This window comes from Nelumbo lutea, chromosome 4 (assembly GCF_056320005.1).
Source record: "Nelumbo lutea isolate HS-2025 chromosome 4, American lotus-T2T, whole genome shotgun sequence".
NCBI lineage: Eukaryota > Viridiplantae > Streptophyta > Magnoliopsida > Proteales > Nelumbonaceae > Nelumbo > Nelumbo lutea.
Genome location: NC_142687.1, coordinates 16,028,032 through 16,046,519, shown reverse-complemented (window position 1 = coordinate 16,046,519; position 18,488 = coordinate 16,028,032).

Below are 18,488 nucleotides of genomic sequence, written 5' to 3'. Positions count from 1 at the left end.
TGCTTATCCTCATGACCTGGTGCCACCGTAACTGAAGGGATAAGGTGGGGCCATGGAGGTGATGCGATGTGACGTAATCACGGAGCCGATATGGGTTATGGAGGTGACGCGGCGCTGATGTGGCCAAGGAAATAGGGCAGCTGCGTGGCGTCTAGAACCAACTCAACCATAACCCGAACATATAAACTCAAAGAAAAAATATTAGCTTTATATAAAGCATTTTGGTACAATTCTATTGTTATATATTCACCATATTAAACAAATATAAACATGAAAATAAGAATTACTTTTATTGATAATGAAAATGGAATACAATATTTTCCATCCAAGTGGTGAGTTAGTGGTTAAACTATCCATGTCAAATGAATGTTATTATTAAATAATAAAATACATAAAATTCTAGAAAATGTAAAAATTTGTTGATAATTTTGGGTACATTCTATAATATTATATATTCATCATATAAAAAGTGTGATTGAAGAGAATTATTTTCATTAATGATAGAAATGGGATAAAAAATAAAGAGCATTAATGTCTAACACATGACCTAACAAACCATGTCAATGATTCAATAATTTAATTACCTAGGTTATCATAGGCAAGTGGTTTGGTAGGGATGCAAATAAATCAAATCAAATGTGAATTAAGGTATATCCAAATCTGATTTGATCAAAAGATTCAATTGAATCTCATAAATATTGATTCAAATCCGAATCCGATCAAGATGCTAAATATTTGAATCTAATACGATCCAATTTATTTAAAAAAAAGTAATAAATTATTAAAAGAAAAAGAAAAATATAACAATTAAAATAAAAAACAAAAACATAAGTATTTTTTCAACTATTTCCATCATATAAAAAGTTTACAAAAATGCAATATAAATAACATATTCATAAATAAATAATAAATAACATATATATTATATATAAATAATATATATACTATATATAAAAATAGTTGATTTGACCGCAATATTAAAAACCAATATTCAAACAATATATTGAAATTACATTTCTCTTGGTAAATAAGTAATTTTTATTATCTCGTAAATTAAATAATAAAAATAAAAATATAGAATCTTTTATAAATTTTATAGAAAAATTTGAACCTGTATTAATATTATATATTCTTCATATTAAACAAAAATATGTTTGAAAAATAAGAATTATTTTTAGTAAATAAAGAAATGGCTAAAATACAAAGAAAAATTTTAATTAATGTCTTAATCATAGTTCATTTTCCTGATTAAATAGGTTAATGGTTCAACCAGTAAGATCATTTGGTTGCTGACTAGCTATTATCATTATCATCATTTGATATTGCCACATGCAATGCACGTACTCTTTTACTAATGTTCATGAAAAAATGGGTTAGTAATCAATTTAAGAGTCTAAAAAATACCGAGAGAAACCAGAAAGGAAATATGAGGATGCACCAATCAATCTTTAATTTAATTCCTCCAAACATAAACCAGCAGATAAAACCCAACCCACTCCATCATCGATGAGCTGCACTCAGATGAAGCCGATGATAGTGATGAGGACGACGATCTCCTCATCGTCTTCAGAAAGCCTTTGTTTATTCTCTTCCACTCGAACGTACTCGTTAAATGTGATTTCTTCCCAGATCTTGAGTCATTATTTCTGGGAAACCCCAAAAATCTAGAGTTGTCTCTCAAGATCTAGAGTTGAGAGACATAGAATCAAATGTTGGTTCAATCGCCTAGTTAAATGTGAGAAAATTTATTCTAGAACATAGGTTGTAGGCGACTATGTTGATTTATTCTCTTTGTAAAATGTGAGAGTTTATTCTAGAAACTAGAGATTGGACCAACATGAGAGACAAATTATTTTGGAATGAGTACAGAGATTGGGGTATACCCCAAGAGGAAGAGAAAATTTATTCTCTTGCTTCCACCTTTGGTTGATTTATTCTCTAGTTTCCCATCTTGCTTCCGCCTCTTGGGGTATACCCCCAACCTCTGGTTTCCAAAAATAATGACTTAGATCTTGATTTATTCTGGAACGAGTACAAAGAGACAACTCAGAACTTGAGTCGAAAGAAATCACATTTAACGGATGAAATCACACCTAGAAACTTACATTGCGGGGCTAAGGCAAAAGCAAGATGGGAAAAAATATTTATTAATCTTGAAAGAGATTTATTTAGTGGTTTGGAGGAGGAAGAAGATGAACATTGTTTCTACCCTTATTTGATATATTTTTTAGAAAGTTAACCCATTTTAGAAATTAAATTAAAAGGACTCTTTTTATTGATATTAGGGCCCAAAAGTTTCCCTTATCAGCTTTAATGCCTTCTTTTTTTAATAGCAAATCACTTGTTTGGAAAAAAAAAAGGCCATTTATTATAATTTACAACACCTTTGGTTCACAAATTAATTAAAACCTATTCTATGATCTACATTTTACTAAAACACTCCCCATGATTTACAACCAATTTACCATTGCTTAAAAAATGGATTAACTGATCAAATCAATTGAACCGTGACCCAAACCCCTAACCAATCCAGTTATACTCCTAAAACCACAATCTTAAAAAAATGTATTATATAAAATTGTCTACTCAGTGGGTTCAACCTCAAAATCAGAGACCCAGTCACTCTTTGGCATAACCGATGGTTTTATTTCTATTGGATTTATTTCCATCTTTAATAGCAAAAACGAAAATTTCTCGATTAGTACCCTGTACTTTGAGCTTAGTGCCACTTTGGTCCCTGAACTTTAAAATGCGACAATTTAGTATCCAAACTTTTAAAACGTGACAATCCAGTACCTATCGTTAACTAGCTGTTAACCAACTGTTAAGTAGCATTGGGAAAGGACACAAATGCCCTTCAAGTGTTATTTAATTTTCTTTATCAACTATCTAAATGTTGACAAAAAATTAGCTATCCCAAATCCTTGCCTTTTCCATTCAAGAAAGTTGGGGTCACGTTTGAGTGGACATTTTGGTGACACCAACTTTTTTGAATAAAAGAGGCAAGGATTTGAGACTGTTAATTTTTTGTCAATATTTGAATGGTTAAAGAAAATTAGATGACACTTGAAGGGCATTTGTGTCTTTTCAAATGCCACTTAACGGCTAGTTAATAGCTAGTTAACAATAGGTACTAGATTGTCATGTTTTGAAAGTTTGGGTACTGAATTATCACATTTTAAAGTTCGAAGACCAAAGTGGCACTAAACCTAAAGTACAAGAAATTTTTCCTATAAAAAATGCATTAAAAACAAGGGTAAATTACAAGGACCCCTAAGGTCATTAGACCCCTAAACTTAAATTTGCGACAAAGATCCCTGAATTTTTACATTGCGACAAATACCCTCTCGAGCATTAAGTCAAGCAACAAAAGGCATTAAATTATCAAAATACCTTCCTAAACTTTTTCTATTTTCTTTTTGTTGCCATTCTCTCTTAATTGACTAAAAATACTTGGAAATGGGAGAATGATAGTTCAGCCTAGGGTCATAATTTTTAGGCCCAAAGTACAGTTGGGGTAGGTGCTAGCTTGGAATTGATGCCAATTCACAGGCTGGCATTGATGTATAGAGTGTGGGCTTTTGACATTTTGAATGTTTATAGATCTGTAGTTGAATTCATAAATATGCATTGGGCTTGTCCATACTTTTTTGAAAAAGAACTTCTACCAGAACAGGAAAAATCTAACTTTCTTTGATGAAAAATGTAGAGCGTCTAATCTTCGGCAATGCTCATTAACAGAGATCAACGTCTCATCTTTCCAACAACGGACTGCAGCAACATCCGATTTCTATTGGGCAACAACAGAGGGACTTAGCTCATCTGATTTTAATCTTGGACGTACTGTAGTGGCATCTAATTTAGAAACAACCAAGCGATGAAAAGAGTTCTAGCGCTTCCCAGCCTAGATTCGACTCCGCCAAGATTGGGGTTCGTTGGTCCTTGCTATAGAAATTGCAACAACGGTGATTGCTATAGAGGAGATGTTGGTGGACCGATGCACTAGTCTAGCGGTGGTGGTCACCCTGTGGGTGTGTCTGGAACACCTATACTTTCCATCTTTGTGTCAATCACAGGACATCATCCAAATCCTCATTCCCATGTCAGCTCCGACAACACCAATCTTGCCCTTTCTGTAACACCTAACTTCCCATCTCAGCAAGAGCTCAATCTTTCGTTTCACTCCTTATCCTTTTTCTGAAAAGGAATCACCCACGATGGAGAATGGTTTTGCCCACTTCCCCATCTCCAAATCAAAACCCATGATGGAGAATGACGTTGGAGTTGTAAAATCCAAGTGCCCATTATGGAATACCCCTTCCCGGTGAGAATTCTCGCTAAGAATCTGGCAAAAGCCCTCGAAACGGCTCCATGAATTGGAGTTTGAGTTGAAAATGGAAACAGAATTCGAAAAGGACCTAGAAGAGAGCACGACCATCTTGTATCTGTTTGACGACAAGGGGACGAGAGAGATCGATTTGAATGAGAAAGGGTGGGTTGGAAACTCGATGAGTCTCGAGTATCTAGAGATAGGGGATTTCGAACAAGGAAGATAGATGAAGCGGGGGAAGGAGTAGAGAAAGCTATTAGAGGTGTAGAGAAGGAGGGATGGTGCATAGGATGAGGGTAGTTTGAGGGTGCGTCACATGGGTGGCTGTTGGAGGGAGGTTCAAAATTTCAAGAATCTCTCTCCTCCCTATCTTGTTTTTGAGCTTGTCTTTTCCTCTTCCCACTCTTGAGTGCATGGGAAGACTCTTTGTCCCACCCGATCTATGGAATGGCAACACATGGACACTGACCCGATGTAAGTGACAGCTCAACATTGTGGCCCGGTACAACTAAGTAACGGGCCCCTAAAGCAGCTCACAACGACGCAAGCTCCGGGTTCCCCGAGCTACCCCCAAAGGGATATTTTGAGGCAACTTCAGCTCGCAAGCTAAGAAAACCAGCTCGCCCGAACTCCCAAGCAGACAAGTCATCCTGAAGACTAATTCTACTAAGGGTACTCCTGAAGTATTCCGAGCTCACTACAAAGTAGCTCGCAAGTGGGTCGCACGAGCATTCCACAAGAAGCTTCTATCTAACAAGCTGTACCAATCAGACTGTGCCATATCCCCTACTGACGGCACAGTCCTTATCCTTTCGGCAATCTGCGCCCACGTCTCTCAGTAGGTAGAGGCGTGCCTGTCACTTTGGAGACGTGTCACTCGCCCGGGTAAGGAGTACGTCACAACGGCCACCTACGCAGCCCTGGCAGGTAACGACTGTAGCAGGGGACCCAGTGGCGGTTATGTCCGATCTCCCAAGGAGCGCCCCTATAAAAGCCCTTAGGGCAGAGGAAAAACGACTTCTGGAAAAAAACCAAAAAATCTCTTGACTACAGGAAAACTACGCGACCTCCACTCTTAGTCTTCATTTTTCCCTTTACTTCCCATACACAGTACTAACTTAAACATCAGAGTATTCCTACCGAATAAATCCCCGGGAATCCTCCCTTTCATCTTCTCAGGTTTCGCTTGTTGCTAGCAAGGAGCCAGTCAGCGATCAGCTAGGAGTGTCCGGATCGCGCTACATCATTTGGCGTCATCTGTGGGAATCGCTTCAAAAGGCCTTTCCCTCTAAACTCTTTCAGTTCCTTCTTCTTCCTTGAAACAATCCAACATTCATGGCTTCCCCTAGCAACGCCGGACGAAGCATAGAAATGGATAACTCCAAGGAACAACCCCATCTTCCTACTGTCTGTATCGGACAGTTCACCGTCCCCCTCTCAGCAGACAGAATCCCCAACTTAAGCGTGCCTCTCACAATGACACCTGTCATCGCCCCACTTCCTGCTACAGTCAGAACAACATTCGTCGAACCTTCAGTCGTGCCCCCGGTGGCCAACCCAAACCAACTGGAGGACCTAGTGCAGTGCATGAGGGCCATGCAGGCCCAAATGCAACAGTTCCAACAGCTCTAGCTCTATCAACAGCACATGCTGCACCAGGTCTCCTAGTACCAATATCAGCAGCAGTTCCCCCAGCTGCCCCAACCTCAGCTTCAACAGCCTCAGCTCCAACCTCAGCACCGGGTCTCGCAGCAAGCCAAGTCTCATCGCCAGAGCGAACACTCTGGCCGAGGAGAGGCCCCCCAAAGTCTCCCAAAGAACCAAGCCTCCCCCCACGGCAGACGGGAGAGACCGGCTACCCCGATCTCGCCGCGGGCGGACAGGTCAGGAGGACCCCGGTCCGGCCGGTCAACGTCGCCACGACAGTCGAAGTTTGGAACCCTGATCCTTGAGAATCGGTTCAAAATCCTAGCAACAGACTCCAAGCAGGCCCCTTCTGTCCGTAGCCATCACTAGTAGACCGGGCTACCCCCAGCGTAAACTGTTCTAGATAGCATGGAAGTGAGCAGCATGAACACCGAGCCCGTCAGGAAGCAGAGGCGCCGACGCTGAGATCGCCGATCTATCAGCCATGATTTGCCCGAGCTCATGGGCAAAGAAGAGGTAGGCTCGGCCAAAGCCAAAGCTCCCTTCTCTCAGTTCCGTCCCCCCTATCTTCCGAACTCCTGGCAGTCCCGATGCCCAAGGATTTCAAGCTCCCCCCTCTTAACAAGTATGACGGGTCGTTCGACCCGAGTGATCATGTAGATGCCTTTCAGTCATAGATGCACCTAGCGCGAGCCAGTGAGTTGTGCATGTGCATGGCCTTCTCCTCCACATTTAGGGGAGTAGCCCGCACGTGGTACCGAAACTTGGCACCCGGGTCAATAAGAAGTTGGGCGCAGTTCGCACAAGCCTTCACATCGCACTTTGTCACCAGCAAGCAGTGCCCGCGAACTGAAGAAAGCATCTTCAACATAGCACAAAGGGAGGGAGAGTCCATCAGGAGTTATATCAAGCGGTTCAACGACGCTTGTATGCAGATACCGCGCCTGGATCCTGTCGTACGCCTTGCAGCGGCCAAGAAGGGCGTGAAGCACAAAGAGTTCAGGTGGCACATGGTCGTCAACCAACCCGCGGCCATAACCGAGTTTCTAAAACTTGCGGATAAATTCATAGCCACCGAAGAGGAGATCAACCAAAAGGGTGAGGGTGCACCCAAAAAAAGAAAAAGAGAAGAACCTCCCAGTCAAGAGGACACCCGAAGAAAAAAGGAAACAACTTGGGGTGCAAAGCCGGGTCAGTTGTTTCGAGCTCCTGCTCTAGACTGGGCTGATTACACTCCACTGAACGTGAAGCGGGCCAAAATTCTGATGGCGATCAAGGACGCCCCGTACGTGAAGTGGCCACCCCGTATGAGGGGGAATCCCAATGATAGAAATAAGAATCTACATTGCAGCTTGCATAAAGACCACGATCATAGTACCGAGAGTTGTAAAAACCTCCGCGACGAGATAGAGGAGCTCATCTGTCGCGAATATTTGAGGAACTTTGTACAAATTAATAATAATAATAATAATAATAATAATAATAATAATAATAATAATAATAGTAATAAATAGGTCGGCAAGGGGAGCATAGTAGAGATGCTCCCAAATCCAGCAGCAGGTCGGCCGAACAATCGCAGAGTCAGCCTCCGGAGGAGAGGCAAGTTCGGGGGACCATCCACATGATAGTGGGAGGTTCAATCGTTGCGGGTTGCACTTCAACGGCAGCTCGGACATCGGTTCGTGAGGTCACCCGGGAGGAGCAGAACCCTCCAAAGCGGCCAAGAACAGAAGAGTCAATTTTCTTCACAGAAGATGATGTGCGAGGGTCCATTACCCCCACGACGATGCACTCGTGATAAAGCTGAGGATCAACGACTTCAAGGTCAGGCGCGTACTCGTCGACTCAGGCAGCTCAGTCGACATACTTTTCAAAGCAGCGTTTGACTAACTCCAGTTGTAGAGAAGCGACTTGAAGCCCGTGGACACTCCTTTGGTGGGCTTCAACAATGAAGAAGTCTGGCCCCTTGGAAAAATAACAACCCCGGTAGAAATCAACATGTGGCCTTGTGTGGCCAGATTCGAGCACAACTTCCCGGTGGTAGCGACTCCCTCGCCCTACAATGCCATAGTAGGCAAACCGATCACCCATGTCCTGCGGGCGGTGGTCTCCACTTACCATTTAGTCATGAAGTTTCCAATCGACTTCGGGGTGGGAGTAGCACGGGGCGACCAACTTGAGTCCTGCAAGTGCTACGTTGCCGCCCTAAAGGGGAAAACCAAAGTAGCCGATGACCTTGAACTGGAGCGATCCACGGAGCAAGGCGAAGAGCAAGCCGCGCCCACGGAAGAAACGGTCGTAGTCCCGTCATCGACAGCAGACCCAGCTCGAACGCTCCAAATCGGTGCTTCCATCCCGAAGCCCCTACGATCCGAACTGGTAAGTTTTTTACTTCAAAATTTAGATATTTTTGCATGGACCGTGGCAGAAATGTCCGGTATAAACCCCGGACTCATAACTCACAAGCTGAACACTGACCCTGTAGTTAGGCCCGTTAGACAGAAGAAATGCAACCTAGCCCTGGAACGGTGGAAAACGGTCGACGAGGAAGTCGAGAAGCTCCTCGCAGCGGACTTCATAAGAGAAGTCCAATACCCGAGCTGGGTAGCCAACCCCGTCCTGGTAAAGAAGGCCAACGACAAGTGGCGCATGTGCGTCGACTACACCGACTTGAACCGGGCTTGCTCGAAAGATTGCTTCCTGCTCCCCCGAATCGACCGTCTGGTGGACGCGACCTCAGGGCATGAGTTGTTCAATTTCTTGGACACCTATTTGGGCTATAACTAGATCAAGATGGACCCGACAGACGAAGAAAAGACTGCCTTCATCACAGAGTTCGGCCTCTACTGTTACAAGGTTATGCCCTTCGGGTTGAAAAACACAGGGGCAACCTTTCAGAGACTTGTAAATAAATTGTTTGTGCCGTTAATCGATAGAAAAGTAGAATGCTATGTAGACGACATGGTCGTCAAAACTCAACTCTCACATGAATTAATACAAGACTTGCGTTCCGTTTTTTAAATTTTGTGTAAGTTTAATATGAGATTGAATCCAAACAAGTGTGTGTTCGGTGTAAACTCGGGTAAATTCCTAGGATACATCGTTAACCGGCGCGGCATTGAGGCCAACCCGGATAAGGTTAAGGCCATCTTAGACATGAAACCACCTCGAAAGCCGAAAGAAGTTCAGAGGTTGAATGGCCACATAGCTGCCCTGAGTCGTTTCATGTCTAAGTCAGCGGATAGCTGTCTGCCGTTCTTTAAGGCAATAAAGAGCAAAGGGTTTGAGTGGACCCAAGATTGCCATCTCGCGTTCGACGAGCTCAAAGAATACCTCACTAGTGTGCCGACCTTAACCTGGCTCGATGAGGGCGATGTTTTAGAACTCTACCTCACAGCGAGCGACGAGGTGGTCAGTTCGATACTAATAAAAGAAGTAGATCGGGTCCAATGACCCATCTATTATGTTAGTAAAGTATTGCAGGGAGCATAAACAAGATACCCAGAGATGGAAAAGCTAGCATACGCACTAATAATTGCAGCTCAGAAAACTCCATTCGTACTTCCAAGCTCATACTATTATCGTCCTTACCAACAAGCCTCTGAGGCAAGTATTGCTTAAGCCCGAGGTCTTCGGCCGTCTAACGAAATGGCCAATTGAGCTTAGCGAGTACGACCTCCAATACAAGCCGCGAACTGCCATTAAGGCCCAAGCCTTAGCAGATTTCATAACCGAATGCACATTCAGTTCCGAAGTTCCCAGTCCAGTTGAACGCGAGGCTCCCACCTCGGGTGAGCCCGAAGCTCCCGTATCGGTCGAGTCCGAACCCCGTGAAGCCTTAGCAGATTTCATAACCGAATGCACATTCAGTTCCAAAGTTCCCAGTCCAGTTGAACGCGAGGCTCCCACCTCGGGTGAGCCCGAAGCTCCCGGATCGGTCGAGTCCGAACCCCGTGAAGTAGTAGCCAGTGTGGCACCTCTCCTAGCTTGGCCAACCGCGAGTTGGGATGTGGAGCCCTAGATCCTTCACGTAGATGGCTCCTCGAACCAACAGGGCAACGGTGCCGAAATAGTTTTACACAGCCCAAGTGGCATGAAACTGGAGTACGCGCTACGCTTCGAGTTCGAGGCATCCAACAATGAAGCAGAATACGAGGCACTGATAGCCGGACTAACCTTAGCCAGAAAAGTAAAAGCCAAGCACATCGTTATCCGTAGCGACTCCTAGCTCGTAGTCAACCAGGTCATGGGCGAATATGAAGCTCGCGAGCCGACCATGGTCGCCTACTTAGCCAAAGTCAGAGAGGCCTTGCTCGACTTTCAGTCAGCACTAGCGACATCACCATGAGAACCGTGTACATAGAGGACCTGTCTCGGCCTAGCATTCTCGAGGGGGTAGAGGAGGTCGCTCCTGTCGTTCGAGCAGAGCCAAGATGGATTGACCCACTCATGAGCTTCTTGTTACACGGGACCCTCCCTATAGATCGCAATGCAGCCAAAAGGGTGCAACGCCAAGTAGCTTAATACGTTATGATAGATGAACGGCTATACAGGAGATCCTATACGCTCCCCTACCTGCGTTGCTTGCGACCTACCAAAGCCGAGCTTGTACTTCGCGACACTCATGAGGGTTTGTGCGGCAAACACATGGGGGCAGGGCCCTTGCCCAGAAAGCGCTTCGGCAAGGGTATTATTGGCCAACAATGAAGGCAGACGCCATTGAACTCGTCAGAAAATGTGACAAATGTCAGAGACATGCCAATATTCACCACCAACCCACTGCCGACCTCAAGTATCTCACTAGCCCGTGGCCCTTTGCTTAGTGGGACATCGATCTACTCAGGCCATTCCCGCCGGCAATGGGTAGAAGAAAGTTCTTAGTAGTGGCGGCGGACTATTTTACCAAGTGGGTAGAAGCCGAGCCCCTCGTGACGATCACAGCTCGAAATGTCCAAAACTTCTTTTAGAAGAGCATCGTATGCCGCTTCGGACTACCTCGGGTATTGATTTCCGACAATGGCAAACTGTTCGAGGACATCAAATTTCAAGATTGGTGTCGAGACATGGGAATCCAACAGAACTTTACTTCAGTCGTGCATCCTCAAGCAAACGGTCAGGTAGAAGTCACAAACAGAACCATCCTCTACGGACTAAAGGCACGGCTGGACTGAGTTAAAGGATTGTGGGCAGATGAACTACCTAGTGTCTTATGGGCCTACCGAACCACAGAGAAGACCGCCACGGGAGAAACACCCTTCAATCTCACCTACGACACTGAAGCAGTGATTCCCACAAAGATTGAAGTACCTACATTGCGCCTAGAAGCATACAACGATCAAATAAATGAAGATGAGCTACGTACCAACCTCGACCTACTCGACGAAGTAAGGGACCTCGTGTACATTAGGACCGCAACCTACCAGTAGAGGGTAGCTCGGTACTATAACGCCAGGGTCAAGAGGCAAAACCTTCGTGTTGGCGACCTGGCCCTTCGTAAAGTTATGGTGCTTGAGCCTGGTGCTAGCAAGCTTGGGTCCAACTGGGAAAGTCCTTACCCAGTGAAACGAGTACTCGGGGAAGGAACATATGAGCTCAAGACCCTCGAAGGGAAACAAGTACCTCGAGCATGGAATATTGTCAACCTGAGGCAATATTACTTGTAAAAATCAAGAGGACCATGTGTCCCTTCCAAAGCCTAAGGGCCAGAATATTCCCACCGGGTAAATCCCCGGGAATCCTCCCTTTCATCTTCTCAGGTTCCGCTCATTGCCAGCAATGAGTCAATCAACAGTCAGCTAGGAGTGTCCGGATCGCGCTACATCAATGCATAGGACGAGGGTAGTTTGAGGGTGCGTCACATGGGCGGCTGTTGGAGGGAGGTTCAAAATTTTAAGAATCTCTCTCCTCCCTATCTTGTTTTTTAGCTTGTCTTTTCCTCTTCCGACTCTTGAGTGCATGGGAAGACTCTTTGTCCCACATTGCTTGGGAAAGGAGTGGAGGTAGTGTATATCTATAGTTTAGCTCTCTCTAAGAGTAGGGACCCATAGGAGGAAAGCACTATAGATATACGTTCTGAGTGGGAGGAAAGCTAATATACGTTCAAGAAACTCTTCCGACAACCTACTCCGATTGCAGGCTTCATCTCTGATTGACTCATCAGAGTCCAGGTGTTCCATATTGCAGTCTTCATCAAAGTCGCCCTTAGGTGAAGAATATGGGGCACCAAAGTAGGCAGCGAGGATGACCTGTTACCCGATGGAACGGTGGCGAAGATGATTTCGTTAAATTAAAGAAAAAGGAAAAAATAATTATTAAAGGAACACTAACGGATATGGGTCTTTGTCTAATGGCCAAAGTCAAGGGTTCTATCGTAAATTAAAGTTCAAGGGTATATGACCCCTTAGTACAGGGGTCCGTGTAATTTACCTTCTTCCACCGTTAGATCCATGGTATCCCCCTCCTTAACCGTTGGAATTCATGTGTCTCACAATTGTCATTGCAGGCTAAAATTTTTGAAAGCCCATTGTCATTGATTGGGATCAATTTCAATTCATGGAGACCTTCATACATTTGGCATCACAGTGAGATCAACTATTGCAGCCTTTTTAAGTTTTTATATCCTTAAAAATTATTTGTATAAAGTTGCAGCTTTTAAAATTTATATTTATTTTTATAAAAATAGATAGAATGCAAGAGTGTCATTTAAATTTATTTGTATGCACTAGACTGTTTTTAAAATTTGTAATTGTTTGTAGAATAAAATCGGTTGCATACATTAATAATTTATTATTTTTGAATTAAGATTCTTGAACGCTTGCTAATATTGAAGTGCTGTTTGTATTTTGGATTATTTTTCTATTTCATTTGAATTATTATATATATTATTTATTATATCATCATGGTTTGACCTTCGGTTTGTTCCCAATCAAATCCCTGACCTGTGAACTTCTCTCTCTTTTTTTGTGAACATCTCCCTTTTAAAGGAAAATGAAAGTTTTGACCCTACATTTATATGAATAAATTTATTGAAAAAATAAAATTAAAATATCATTTTTACCCCTGATAAAATGTAGACAACCAGGAAAAAGTGTTAGGAGTATTTTTGAAATAAACAATGATGGGCCCATACTCTTAAAACTTGTTCCTTTAGATGGTCACATGACCATTTTCACATGACAATACAAATGATTCTTAACAGGTCCATTAAATAATTTGTTCAAGCTATAGGGGTGTTTTAATAAAGCGCAAACTATATGATAGATTTTGATAAATCTGTAAAACTACAAGGGGTGTTTCAATAAATAACCCAAAAAATAAAATAAAAAACAGAAACACAATATCGTGTGAAAACAAAACTAATGGAATGACATCAATCAGCTCCATTTAAATTCTAATCAAGCCATAAATGTCCATATATCCACGTCTTTGGCTATTTCCAATAATCCCCTAACAATGAATTGGGATATGCAAAGCGCTCTTCACAACCACATTCCACGGTTAATTAGAAATATCTCCTCCCGTGAATAATAGCATACAATTATGGAAGATGTTCATGCGCGGCTGATACTTGCTGTAAATTTAGTTTGAAATCTGTGAGAAGCGGATCCAATAATGGCCCATCTTGACAGAGGATCACGTAATTGTCACAGTTCACTGCTTATATCCGATTACTCGCTCCTTTCTACTGTTCACGCACGATCTTGGCCCAAATACTTTACAATCCTAGAACAAACCTCTCTCTTGCCATTTTTTTTAAGCATTTATATGCGTTAGACAATACTCATTCGGTTGGTTTTAAGCCCATGAATTGCTTAGGTCCACCTCAGTCCAACTAACAATTGACATGGCCCAGCACTGTATAAGTATATCTCCGTTTTTGCTGAATACAACCAACGTAAGTCTTGGTTTGGAATTCGAGAACAGAACAGGTTTTGGAATCTAGATTCCCACTCGCATCTAGGGGTGTCAATGAGCTGATTTTGGGTTGTATCCATCCAAGTCAATATCAATTTGGATGGATAAGACATACTAATAAAATACATTGAATTACACCAGTCCAAACTTCATTGTCCAAAGTATTTACTGGGTTGGATTAGACCTGATTCATCCATAACGCATTCATTTGGGTTAGATTGAACCAATATCAAGTCCACTAATAGAAGAGTAAGAATATAGGTGTCAATAAACCAGGTTTGGATTGGAAACAATCAAAATTAAAATTAATTTGAACAAATTAGATGGTCCAAACATTGAATTGGACTGGTCCCTAATGGTCTATAATATTCATCGGATTGGATTAGAGTCATTAGACCTTATCTATCTGTAATGGACTCACAATGGACCAAATCCTGTCCAATTGACACCTCTATTCGCAAGTCGCAACTGTAAATCACATTATCGAAAATAGTAAAATTTGATGTTGCAAGTTTTTCTCGTATTTCTTCTTGAATTTGTGATGCCAAAAAGGCACCCAAAACTTGATGACTGACACTTGTTCCTTCTGAATTTTGTGGTGCTAAAATAGTAAAATGTTGATATTGCATGTTCTTTTTTTCATTCCTACCCTTTTTGGCATCATAGAATTCCCAAAATCAACTTGGGAATGGGGTTTGTTGTTTTTTGCAAGGTTTTTTATATTTTTTTTTGTAATTATTGGAGTTAAAATATAAATAGTAATTATTTATGTTTTTTGAGATTTGTCCATAAAGAATGAGTATTTTGTAGATCTATGAATGATTTATCATATCCATATAACAAATGAAATTTCTTCTTCAATAATTATTTTTTATTTTTATAAATTTTTAATTAAAAATAAATAGTAATTATTTAAATAAGAAATCACTATTAATTATACATCTACTTAGAAGTTGAACCAATGTATTTTTTATGATTTGATAAGATAATTAAGCATACGGTTTTAAAATGAAGTGTGAAAACTAGATACAATTACAAAAAAAAAATGATATATTCTATATGATGTGATGATACAATTTCATGATTTCTTTTTAATTAAGAAGCGGAAATTGATACAATTTTATATCTAAAATTTAATTTATTTTTAAATAAATCATAAACAACAATTTGAATACCAAAAGTGTTCACTTTCATTCTTGTGAATGATTTCTATTTTGGGGGTGTTTGTTTTTAGGATTTTGAGAGGAGGGGAAATCCCATTGACCAAAAAACACATGTTCTTTTTTTCTAATTTATATGGGGACCAGGAAAAGGCTAGTTTCCTAGGTATCACTTACTTGGATAAATTGTGAACCTCATCTCCTGGGTGGGTAAAGTTGCCTACACTTGGATAGGACAAAAATGCCCCTTTTGATAATGGAATTTTTATGGCTAAAATGGTCATTATTTTACTTACCTGAAAAATAAAAGAACATGGGTAAATGCAGTTACTTGGGGGAAACACTTACGCAGATAAATGCATTTACACGGGTAAGTAACCTACTAAAAACAAACGGGGCCTTTAGGGAGCTAGAAAATTAAATTCGTTCATTGTTGACTCTTAGAAGTTAGAAATATGAATTCAAATGTGAGATGTCAAGTGTGAACATAATTAGTTAGATATTTAGATAAATCTATATGTTGATTATGATTTTTTATTCATAAAACCCCGTAGAATATGTGATTTTTATGTGTGTATATTTTATTGAAGTTTTATATTTAATGTTGTTGATGTATATTTATGATTTATTAAAATATTTATAATGTTTTAATATGTATATTTATTTTTTTCTAATACACATGCATATCCAAAACATTATACTAATACACATTAAAATTTTTTTTGATATGTTTTGTATTTTCAATACTCTTGAAATTTATGTTATCTAGGTGGTTCGGGATATGAACAACCACCACACACTTGATATTTGAGCAGTGGAATTTTGGAGGATATTGGGAATGGAGACTTCATTTCCTTTCTTGTAAACTCTAAGTTGTTTACATGCTTATTGAAAATATCCTTCTCCACTATGAGATGATATATCCACTATATTTTTCAATAAGATTTTGCCTTTTGCATGGCAAGTTGGCATTTAAACATCGGTTCCTTCCTCCCCCACCCCGCTCATATAGACGCAGTCTGCTCTGCCCGACTTTTATTCATCTTGTATGTATTTGGTATAACTTTCTTTTATTCACTAAACGTTTATATTTGATTTTTTTTATAAAATCAAGAAAAATAATAATGAAAATATTTATTGACAACGCACTACATTAATGTAACGGTGAATAAATGCTTAACCGTTGAAGAAAACGTTAAAATGAAGCTGTTTAATATGGACATGGAGTGAAGGTATAGTATTTTTTCTGTTCCACATGAATATATGGACATAGACTGTTTAATCATGTTTAATTAGTTTGGTGCAATTTTCTTTTCTTTTTTTTTTCTGTAATTTTGTAACTAATAGGGTGTTAATTAAATTTCACTTGTGTCCAACCTGCAGCGAATGCGTGACGAGCTGAAGGCCTATGCTGCAATGCATGCAGGCACAACCTTGGACCAGTTACAGATCTCCCGGACCGTTTCTCAATAAGTGCCAGAAGAGGGGGCTCGATCGATCCTCGATGATGCTCAAAGTTCTGCCTCTATTTCGGCCTTTCAAGAACTTGGGGATTAAAGCCCAAGCCCTCGAATTCTGGAAATAGGTTGAACATACAGATAATGGCGATGGCAATAGGGGTGTCAACAGTATTCGAAAAATTGATTTTAAATTTAATGCTTAACATAATCGAATCAAATTCGGATAATTCGAATATCTAATTGGTCGAATTCGGATATGACCTGATTCGATTCGATAAATATCCGAATTCAACCGATTATTTAATTTATATATATATAATAATTAAGTTATATAAATAATTTATATATTTATATATTTTATATCAATAAAATATTTATTCTATATATTTATTAATTATATAAAATAATTAATTAATTGAATTTGAATCGAATAAGATATTCACATATTTAATCGAATTCAAATTCGGATATTAATTTTCAATATACGTTGGATATCAAATCAAATTCAAATATCAGATTTTTTAATAGAATTCGAATTTGAATATTGACTAATCCCATTCAAATTCGATCTGTTTACACCCCTAAGTGGCAAATACAAAAGAAACCTCAGAAACAAATGAGGGCAGTTATATTTAACATAAAAGAGAAAGAGAAGATGATGAACCAAGAAAAGAACGCTTCCAGCGAAAAAGGTAAATAAGTAGGATACAATTATTTCTCCTGAGCATCTACACTTTAGCTCTAGGAATCATTATCCGCATAGTTAATAGTTTAGAGGGGAGATGATTGTCAGAAGGTGGGTTAGGAGCAGGACCCAGTACTGAACGGATGACCCTGACTGGACTGAAAGACCCAGGAGTCAAGATGGTTTCTTAACACTACGTAAGATGTTTTCTTTTCTTTCTGTGTCATCCTAAGCATCGTCACATGAACGTAAAATTGAATGGTTGAAATCATTCGATTTTTTGTTGTGTCAGACCTGCACATGACATCGGGCCCTCATTCTGTGCTTGCCAACCGTATGCGCACATATATGTACAAATGCGCGTTGATTAAGTTAAAAATTTGTGTCTTGGCATTCTAAATTTCTAATTATTGGAATGGCACGTAATGAAGATATCGCCAAATTTGAGCAATAATTTTACTTACACTGCAACCAATTTATTTTCTTGATCCTGCTGACCATTCATTCGCCCGACGTTGCAAGAAGACGAGGAAAACCTGCTAAATACCCATTCAGCGACCTCCACTAACAAAAGCTTATTAAGCTTAAGCTTTTAGTTTGAGCGGTTTTTTCAAATGGTATTATATTAATATTGGCAATTGCCAATCAGTTGGTTGGTAACGTCTTTTGTTAGACGTAGTAGAAATTTGGGATTGAATTCTGTTTACATCTCGGTTGGTTTAGGGGTAGGTTATGCCCTGCCTTGCCTCTGTATTATATAGTCCTTCAAATGATGCCAAAAAGAAATATAATATTGGATAAATTTCTTAAATTACCCTTATGATTTAACTAATTGACTAAGTGTTTCCTTATTGTTTGAAAATCGGCTAACACTACCTCTACATCAAAACTCATAGGCACATGACATACTTTTTTTAAAACCCGATTTTACCCTCCACCTTTGACCCCCCCCCCCCATTTCATTTTACCCTCCACCTCCGACCTCCCCCTCTTTTTTTCTCCTTTACCCAATGTTACCTTCATCCCCTTCCTCCTCCGACCTCTCTTTATCCTCCTTCTATCTTCCTCCGACCGTCTCTGTCAACACTAGATCTCCGTCAGTTTCAAACCTTGCAAATAATGGCCCAGCTCCAAGCTCTCTTCGATCCAATAGCGGAAGCCATTGATGCATAAGCAACACCACTGGAGAGATCGATGGCAATGGAGTTCTCTGTCTCTCTCCTTCTCTTTCTCAAGTATAATCAGTGCCAAACCTGGCTCTGATACCAATGATGAGTCAACCATTTCGATCC